The sequence below is a fragment of the Lutjanus erythropterus genome, chromosome 11 (genome assembly GCF_056507025.1).
Source record: "Lutjanus erythropterus isolate fLutEry1 chromosome 11, fLutEry1.hap2, whole genome shotgun sequence".
Classification (NCBI taxonomy): domain Eukaryota; kingdom Metazoa; phylum Chordata; class Actinopteri; order Lutjaniformes; family Lutjanidae; genus Lutjanus; species Lutjanus erythropterus.
This window is the reverse complement of record NC_139327.1, coordinates 15,381,417-15,391,197: the sequence shown is the minus strand read 5'-3', so window position 1 is coordinate 15,391,197 and position 9,781 is coordinate 15,381,417.

Below are 9,781 nucleotides of genomic sequence, written 5' to 3'. Positions count from 1 at the left end.
CTCTGGTCATTAAAATGGCGATACATATGAAAGTAATTTGCATATGTTTTCACAAATAACTGACAGTTAAACAGATAATACAATGAATAAGCATTTGTCCAAATCTAAATTTGTTCCTTGTCTATATCCTCAATAGTTTCTCATGAAAAGTACTTCGAGTCTGTTGCCTGGTAGATCACTCTGTGGAGTTGGCTGCTGCTCAGTTTGTGAAGGGGTAATATGTAGACAAGTGACACCTCACTTGGGGTATTTGACAAACTGACACTCACGGATACAGAGTGTCAAACTCAGCTTGTCAAATACACTAAGTGGGGGGCCTGATCTCGCCAAATCAAAGATGGCTCTGTGGAAGAAATGAACAAGCACCAAACATGATCAAAGACTTAAAAATATGCACTTATTTCCCTTTTTACATAAAGATATTGTTTTCTGTACACAATGTTATAGAAATTACAAACAAGTTTGTTACCTGAGTGTTCAGATCTGTCGGTGTTGAAGCACACGAGTCCGAGTGCAACGCTGCTCTTTATCTCACAAGAGTTCACAATGATGACACTGTGCACAAGACAATCCGTTTGACCATTGAGCTTCAACACAGCAAAGAGGAAGTCAAAACAAGGAAGATAAGTGCAAAGCTAGCTCTCAGGAAATATGTGGAAATAAAGTGTCAACATGTCACAGTTGTGAAATGCTGTCGAAAGCTTTCACGGCTCACAGCTTTTGAGATAAAAGTTTTGCTGAGACATATGCAGCAGTTTTGCCAGCCTTTTGTGGCATTCATGCCCTCTTTTACTATTGTGTTGAGAAACGTGCCGATGACACTGTATGTATATCAGTTTATATCACAAAAAATAAAGACAGCAGTGACCTCCTCTTGTGAGATTTATTCATATTATTATGTATTATTGACTATTCCAAATCAGTCATTGTAGAGTAAAGATGGTGTTTTACAGATCAAATTAAGTACCACTGTCTGCTTTATTGCTCTGTAGGGGAGACTGGGGATGGTTGCAACTCTTTTTGCATTTCTCTCAGTTGGTCAGAGACTATTTGGACAAGACCTATCAAACTGTCACATATTAAACTTACCTCTGTCTGCTAATTACCCATACCATTTAACATGATTACATATGACATGTACTGTAAAAACGAAAGACTTGAGAAAATGCATAATTTTTAAGGCAATTTGCTTCAATAGATCTTCAAAATGAAAAAGTTTTACTAACTAATAATCTTTTGTTTAGGCAATTTACTTCTTCTTTAGATGAACTTGAACATTTGAATTTCAGAAACCCTGCAAAATTTGTATCTCAAAATTGTTGCGTAAACTCATTGAAATGAAAGTGAATAATTTAATATTTTTAATTGCATGCAACCATTTAATTTTCATCTGGGTTCACAGCACACAGCTACAAATTTTTAAATACAAATTTTTGCTGTTTTCTCTTTTTTTAAATCTCAAAGTCAAATCAGGGGACAGTTGCAACATACTAAAAATACATACACTTTCACTAACATTTGATTTTCTGTTTCAGTAAGCATGGCATTCTGAAAATACATAGCATTGTTTTACAGAAGTAGTAGTAGTTATTTATTTAGTAATATTATCAAATAAGTTACGCATAGACATAGACATGCTGGACATGTCACTTAGAAGTAAACAAAGCAAAGATTCTAACTGAGTAACTTTGGATTAATGCATACAGAAACAGCTCATGAAAAAAATACTTTCATATTTCCAGATGTTAAATGCATCTTCTGTCTTCAAACTAAGCATGTGCAGTAAGACTTTCATGGCTCTAGCATGTTTCTAAGAATGAGAATGAGAACTGTTGCAACTAACCCCCTGTTGCAACTATCCCTACTCTACCCTATAACATTATTCTTGAGTCAGTGACTCTTATCAATGACAATGTCAGGAGTATTTTTCTCTCATTTTGGAGCACATCTCCTTCCTCCTGCACTGTTAACCGTCACTGGCCATCATCTGCTCCTTCCTGCTTCAAGGACAAGCTTCAGTGTTTAGTCTGCACCACTGCTGCTGATTGTCTGTCTGTCAGTGTTGGCCCCCACTGTGCAGGAAAGCTACAAGGATCAGGAAAAAGAAAAGGACTATTACCTGATCAAAAGCCCTCCCAAGAAGGGGGAAAAGATTTTACTTTGGCAAAGAACAATGATTTTATAATGTCTGGACTCTTAAAATCCCAGTGAACCGCTCTGTAAAAGTTGTTGCTGTCAGTTTTATTGCCATACTATTTAGCATTTTTTGCAACAACCTGCATGTACCAAGCACAGTGCTGCGTAACTTCCTCATGTTACTCTGAACCAATGCACCATGAATCACTTACTGGACTTCCCTCTGCAGCAAACACAGTACTGTATGCTGAGCTTCCTTAATCACAAAGCCACTGAACACAGAATATACTGTAACTGTTCAGAGTAAACCACTGAGTGGATTCCTGGTGTTTCAATGCCTGTATGTACCAGTCTGATCAAAATGTTCTCTTTGCAGCAGCATGCAGGGAAAGATACAGTCTGGCTGTGGAGAAGCTAATAGGTTAGGGGGAGAGAGGCCTAAACTGAACTTAACTCAGAAGCTGCAAAGACCCCATCCTCAGGCAGTCAGGAAGGAACCAGCACCCTGACACAGCTCTGACCCAAAGTCACTAAACCCTTGTTTGACAGCGGTGCTGACTTTGAGCTGGACTTGGTCCCTGGCACTGCATTGTGGCTGTCTTACTTAGCATAGATAGTATATAGTGAAATGGATTTTACTATATATGTTGCACTTCTATGATGATAAAGTTGATTTGCCTTTAGCTGTAAATGCTAAGATCTGCACTTCACATTCTGTGACTCATGCAGCAAATACACCAACATGCAAGTACATACCATCTACACTTGTGAAGTGAAATTAATGTTTTGAATTTTTTTAATGGTCTGCAAGAGACTTCCTGCAAATCAGGCTGGCATTGGTGTGACATGATAAATAGAGCTAAGCTTCTTATCTCTGAACTACTGTAAGACATCTGACCTGTTTTGTTTTCGGGCATTTTCCCCCCTTTATTACATAAGACAGCTGAAGAACATACAGGTGAGGAGAGAGTCAAACCAGCAGCCACTGTAGAGGACTGACAACCTCTGTACATGGGGTGGACGTGCTACCAACTGAGCTACAGGCCCCCCCCAAACTGTTTGATCTGAACCAATATGGTATTGGTTACATAAAGCATGTATGTGCTGTGATTGGCTGCAACAGGATTACACCCGCACTGCATCTGCCATTGGCTCAGTCAAGCCTTACATTGCAGTCTATGCACTCGAGCTATGTTGAAGTCTGACATTTAAATCACCTGCTTGAGGTATGTAATGCTATGCTAGTGAACATGCAAAGACTCCAGATCTGTTTTGTGATGACTGGATACTGTCAACTGTTGTCACCTTAAACAAATATGGATATAAACATGGTATAAGCACCTTACGTCTGCTTGGAAGTGTTGTTGAGGATACTATAAATAAGCCCACTTACCATTAGTCTGATATTTTACTATATTTATCTTGTTTTTGGCATTTGTGGATATGAGCCTGTCAGAAAAACACCTGATGTTACATTGTTTTTTTGTGATGTAACTTTTTGCACTTCTGTTTCAAGCCTTGTAGCAACATCGGTTTGGCCCACAAAGCCACAATGACTTTTCTTTTGAGAAAGTTGAAGTTTGGAGGTATTCAAGTTGAATAGTCTTGGGGCTGGTTCCACCTAGGCTTAAACTAAGTTGGGCTTAACTTGGCATTCTAAGCCCAATCTTCAGTAATAGTGAATTGCACTATCCAAGCTTAAGCCTTCATCTTGCTAAATCTGGGTGTGAATCTTACACTTAATCAGGAGCAAGTGTGAAGTCAGAATCTAGCCAGAATAATACAAATATATACAGCCTCTAGTCAGGAATACCTTCTATTCTGTGCCATGAATGTTCAAAGAGATGAGTTATTCAACAGAACTGTGAGGAAAATTATAGCAATACAGGTGGGAAATGAATATATTAAGACATCAGGCATCAGGCATAAGAATTAAATACCATTTGCAGAATTTACAATAATGCACAAGTAATTAAGCATTTGTCACACTAAGTATGTTAAGACAAAGTTTATAAAGTTTCTCGTTTCTCAACAATTCTCAAAACTGCACGATTTTTAAGGGAGTCCAGGGTGTTGTAGTTGAATGGTGAAATCAACACATTCTGTCAATCTATTTAATCTGAATAAACATTTATGTCCTCTGTTATTTCTCTACAAGTCAGCTGCTTCTTCTTTGTTGTCACCCAGCGTTGGACTGCTCAGCAGTCAGTGTTTACTCGTGCTGGCTATACAACTCAAATCATTTTCTTACCTTAGTGTGACATGAAATTTGTTTTCTTTATCTTTGATCTTCCATAATGTTGCAACAAATTAGAAATGATTAGCTACAAATCAGCAAGACATTATTGTTAACAATGTATCCTAGCAATGCATGCTGCTAGGCAACACCCATAGTTTTGTGGGTATTCATATAGCATAGTTAAGACCAGGCTTCAGTCTGGTTGGTGCAACCAGTGTAAAGTTCTTTCTAAAGGCTGGTCTTAACTAAGACTGTCTGAGTAGTTAGGATCAAGCTTAGTAAAGACCAGTTGGTGTTACCCAGTCCAGAATAGTATAATGGTGCAGTAGTTATCACTGTTGTCTTACAGCAAGAAGGTTCTAGGTTTGAACCCACTGGTTGCCTCGGGCCTCTCTGTGAGGAGTTTGTATATTCCTCTGTTGTCTGCGTGGCTTTTCTCTGGCTGCACCTCCTCTCTCCCACAGTCCAAAGAGATGCACGTTAATTGGTGACTTTAAAACTGTGGGCATGTTTGAATGTGAGCGTGAATGGGTGTGTGTTTGTGTATCAGCCCTGCGATGAACCGGAGACATGTCCATGACCTCACACCCAGTCTCAGCTGAGATGTGCTCCAGTCTCCAGTGTCCCAAAGGATAAGCGGTCACAGAAATTATATAGATAAGAGAAATTGTAGACATGTTTGTGCCATGAAAGGATTTAAAAATATAATTTATTAGACAAAACCCTTGTTTTATAACAATAGAGACGAGTTCCCATCTGACAACCTGAAGAAGACTAAAGCAAGAAAAGCTATTTTAAGTGATATTGTTTCTCATCGTATGTGAAACACTGAAATAGTGATACAGTGCGATAACTGGTTGCTTATCTTTAAGTGGCAGTTCAGAGTGTGATCCATTTCAACACCTTTTCAGTCTGCTAATACCACAAGTATAGGGGAAGTTCAAGATGAAAAAACGCCACCTCCCTTTAGTCTTGAGAAAGAGGTGGTTGGTTTTCATCAGTTTGTTCAACAAGAAGTATTATTAGGAACATAGAGGCTAAAGGCTCATCTTCCAGTGTATGTATTAGTTTTGGGAATAAAGGGGAAAGGCTGCCGAATGTGTCTAGGAAGGTATGAGGGAATGTATGATATAGGATATTGATTTAGATCAGAGGGACAGCTGAAATTAATACATTTCAGATATGAAGCAGTGATGAGTTTGATAAGGACACCTGAAGATAAATTTGCTGAAATGATTGTAGATAATATTAAGGGGTTGAGGATGTGTGTCAGATGTGTTCAGATAAAAGATTTATGCATAATCCAATATAAGCAATAACGACTGTGACAGTTATTTTCCTCATTTTAAATTACAACTTAATTTGTTTATAACAATTAGTCAGATCTAATCTATGACCAAGACTCTGGTTCCACACAACATACTGCAGAATTTCTTTTTGTTCAGTAATAGTTTGTTGGATGTGAACCATTTCTGAACACAGAAACTTACACTGCAGGAATCTTTCGGTCCCAGATCTGTTGACACTAGATGTGTAAATTACAGTACTGTCGGCATATAAGTGTATTTGGCAAAGTTTTGGAAGATGATTAATAAAAATGGAGAAAAGTAGTAGTCATAGAGATGAACCCTGTGGTACTCCCTTCTCGACTGCCACTGAAACGAACACTCTGGCTTCTATTATGAAGGTATGAGTTAAACCAAAGTAATGTATTCTGAGACACCAGTGCAGTAGAGTTTGTCAAGAAGTAGATAATGATCAACAATGTCAAAAGCCTTGGTTAGGTCAATAAAAATTGCACCAGTGATGATTCATTATTGGTAAATTTCAAAACCACTGTAGTCATGGGTCAGAAACCAGACTGGGATGGAGATAAGTTTACAGTCAGCGACAGAGTGTGATAATTGATTGAAGATTAGTTTTTTAAACATTTTGGCTGTGGAATAGAAAATGGATGGTAAATGTTGATATGGTGGGGGTCACCTCCCTTATGGATTGGCACATTTCCAGATGGAAAAGAGGGTACAAGTTGATAAAGAAAAGTTAAATAGGTCACAAAGTGGATATATCAAAATCTGAGCAGCTGACTGAATTTCTATCCTGACTTATTTGGTGAAAGCTGTATTAAGTTAACAGGACTAATTTGAATGAATGATGTATAATATTTAGTTTCCACAAGTAGAAGTGGCAAGTCCATATCCTGCAAAATATATTATTTTCAGTTTTTTTAATTTAACATATTAAGAAAATGTTATAAAGGGTTGTAAACTGCAGCAGGAGCTTGTGGCCATGAAAATGGGCTCCTATTTAAACAGAAAAGGCAGAATCTATCTGCCTCTGCACCCAGATTCATAGGTTTTAAATTGCAAATCAGAGAGTTTCTTATCTGCTTGCCTGTCAGTCACTGGGTTTGTTATTGTATTTCAGTTTTGAGTCTAAACCTGAATGCTCCAAGTAGAATTTTAAAAATGTAACAAAATATAAGATACTTGAGTCTCTGTCCCAGAGAGAAAAAATGAACTATGGGAGATATTTCAGAGGATATATACTGTCAACCATTTCAAATTAAAATGTTTGCAGAAAAATAGTTTGCAGAACGATTTTCAATATGTAGAGAGGATCTGAATGGTTTCTGGATGTCCTGTTTGGCCAAGTACTTATCTGATAAATTAGCTTTAAAGGTCTGCTTTGGTAAACTGCAGAAAAATGAATCCCCCAGTTAACATCTTTAAACATAGTGTGCACATTATTGATTAACATAACCTTCATATTTATGACACTCCAGGTATCACTGACCAGATGCTCACTGTCCTGGATAAACTGAGTCACTTTCAACTAGTTGCGATGTCACCGTCATCACAGGCTGAGGGTGTACTGCCACCATGTGGCTCTCAGTAGGACTGCAGCTACAAGTACAACAGTATGCTTGTTAACCATGAGGCCAAAAGTGGAACTGGTGAGCAGAGATAGAAGAAGCATCTTTTACTGTATTAAAAATAGAAATATTTGCATCTAAAAATATTCTGTATGTACTAAAAGTATCAAAAGTAAAAGTTCTCATTATGCAGAATTATTCCCTATTATTATACTACTAATAATAATGATTATTTTTACTATTAATCATATTATTAACTATATAGATTCATTCATATTCATCATACATAGAGAGAATTTTAGATGCTTCATATAGATGAGTAGTATAGTACTGAATCATATCATATAGGCATATCATATGTTTTTCATGTAAAAAGTAATGTAGGAACTATTAGACTGGGTTGTGCAAACAGAGATTAATTTAACAAATTAAGATTAGTACTGATCAGAGTTTAACAAAACTAGGTTTTAGTTAATCCAGATTTAAAGTCAAGACGAGTGCTGTTCAATTTAAAATCAATCTACATTAACTAAAGCTAAGTTTATTTATGTAAATCGATATTAAACGACACAAATACCCAAATTAAAATGAATGAATAAATAAATAAATTCTGTTGGGACCTAGTGAGTATAAAAGAATGACAAAACCATTAACTTTAGTCTGCTCTGTATTCGTAAATAAAACACTGCATTGTTTGTTTACTAGCTGCCAAAAAAAGAGGAAAAAACATTATAATTGTTCATTATCTATCTAAAAACAAAAGTAAATGTTACATGCTATCTAGCTTAACAGTTGGTAAACCAAGAAAGCCTATGATGACTAAGCAGAGGATTATTTTGCTCAATAATAGCAGCTATTTTCAAAGTTAAATCTATTCTAGTGTAAATTTAAAGTTCATACTGGATCACAGTTTAAATTTGAGTTTAACATTTTGTTACAGTGGAATTAAATTTAATTATATTTAGACTAAAAACTAAACTCAGGTTTAAATAGAGGTTTATATTGAATCTTTCTGAATTCCAAGCTAGTTTAAAAGTTTAATACACCATGATTTAAAGTGAAACTGTTTTAATCAGGTTTAAAAATTAATCCTTTTGGATGGTGCATCTCAGCCTAGTAAGTGTAAAAAATAACGTAGTGGAGTACAAAGAGTATTATCTACCTCTAAAATGTAACTGAGTATAAATACATAGAAAAAAAAAATAAGTTAAGTAGAAGTATGTTAAAATGGAGTAAAAGGAAGCTTATGAGACATGACAAGTTACAAGCATCACAAGCTGTTTTTATACTTCAGTTATCACAGAAATGGTAGCAACAATAGTTATAATGCTAAGAAAAAGGTGGAAAAAGTAGAAATAGACAAGAAAATAAAATACAGTTTAATTAGACTTTTATTCATTGGTGAAAGGAAGACTTGAAGCAGCAAGATCTGATGAAAAACCTGGCCAAGGCACTGTCTGTCAATTTACAATACTAATAATTACGTTTCAGCACTTTTTGATTCAAGACAAAATATTGAGTAGCATCTTTTAATAAATTTCTTTCACACATGATGACTCGAGTTCAAATTACACTTCATTCTTAAAAGTAGGCTGTCAATACATGGTGCTTCAGGTAGAACATACAGTGCAGCATTATAAAAGGTATTGTCAAAGGCATGGAAAGGTATCCAAAATAGCAACAACTGCATTTTTTTTGTCTTTAATGGCAGATGCAAGAACTACACGCAGCCACGGGCGAGAATACTGTTTCTCAAAATGCATCTTGGTACAAATGACAACTGCTCATTAAACAAATCAAATAAAATAAAAAGAAATATTTAGCACTAAAATACATTCACTTTGAGCTTGCAAAATAGTGTAAATAAATCTTTCAAACACTAACTTCTATATATCTGAGAACAAGCAAAACCCTTTGCATGTCTGAGTGGAAAATGTGATCTGGAATAATGGCACAAGGATATTTGTTGTTTACTTTTATGCAAAATGTTTGGGCCTAGTTTAAAATGTTCATTCATGGTATATTGGCTGCTTTTAGCATTATAACACGAACAGTCCTGGTCCTGTCACAGGCCTCAGGGTGTTGCTTGTTCCATCAGCTTTCTATCACAGCAGCAAGCTGTTCAATTACAACAAAACACTGTTTTCAAAATGCTGTTCTTACTGAACAAAAACTGTTTTCTTTGACGTGTACTTCTAGATTTTTATCATACAAAAATATCCTAGGCGGTGTCTATCTTTCACCTCACATGATTTTATCACATCTGAAAACTCCAAATTACAAAATACACAAATGTAATTAAATACGTACAGTATATCAAAAATGCATGCATTGGAAATGGTTCCCATCAAGGACAGTGAGTCTGTTTTGACTCATTTTACAAATGTAAGCTATAGTTTTCCAGTGCATGTTTAATTATTAAAATTATTTTGCTTTATGCATCAAATTCTATGAAGATTTTGTGAAAAAAATCTTAACATGACAGAGCTTTTAAGATTGAACTACAACTTTTACCTTTACAGACAACTATT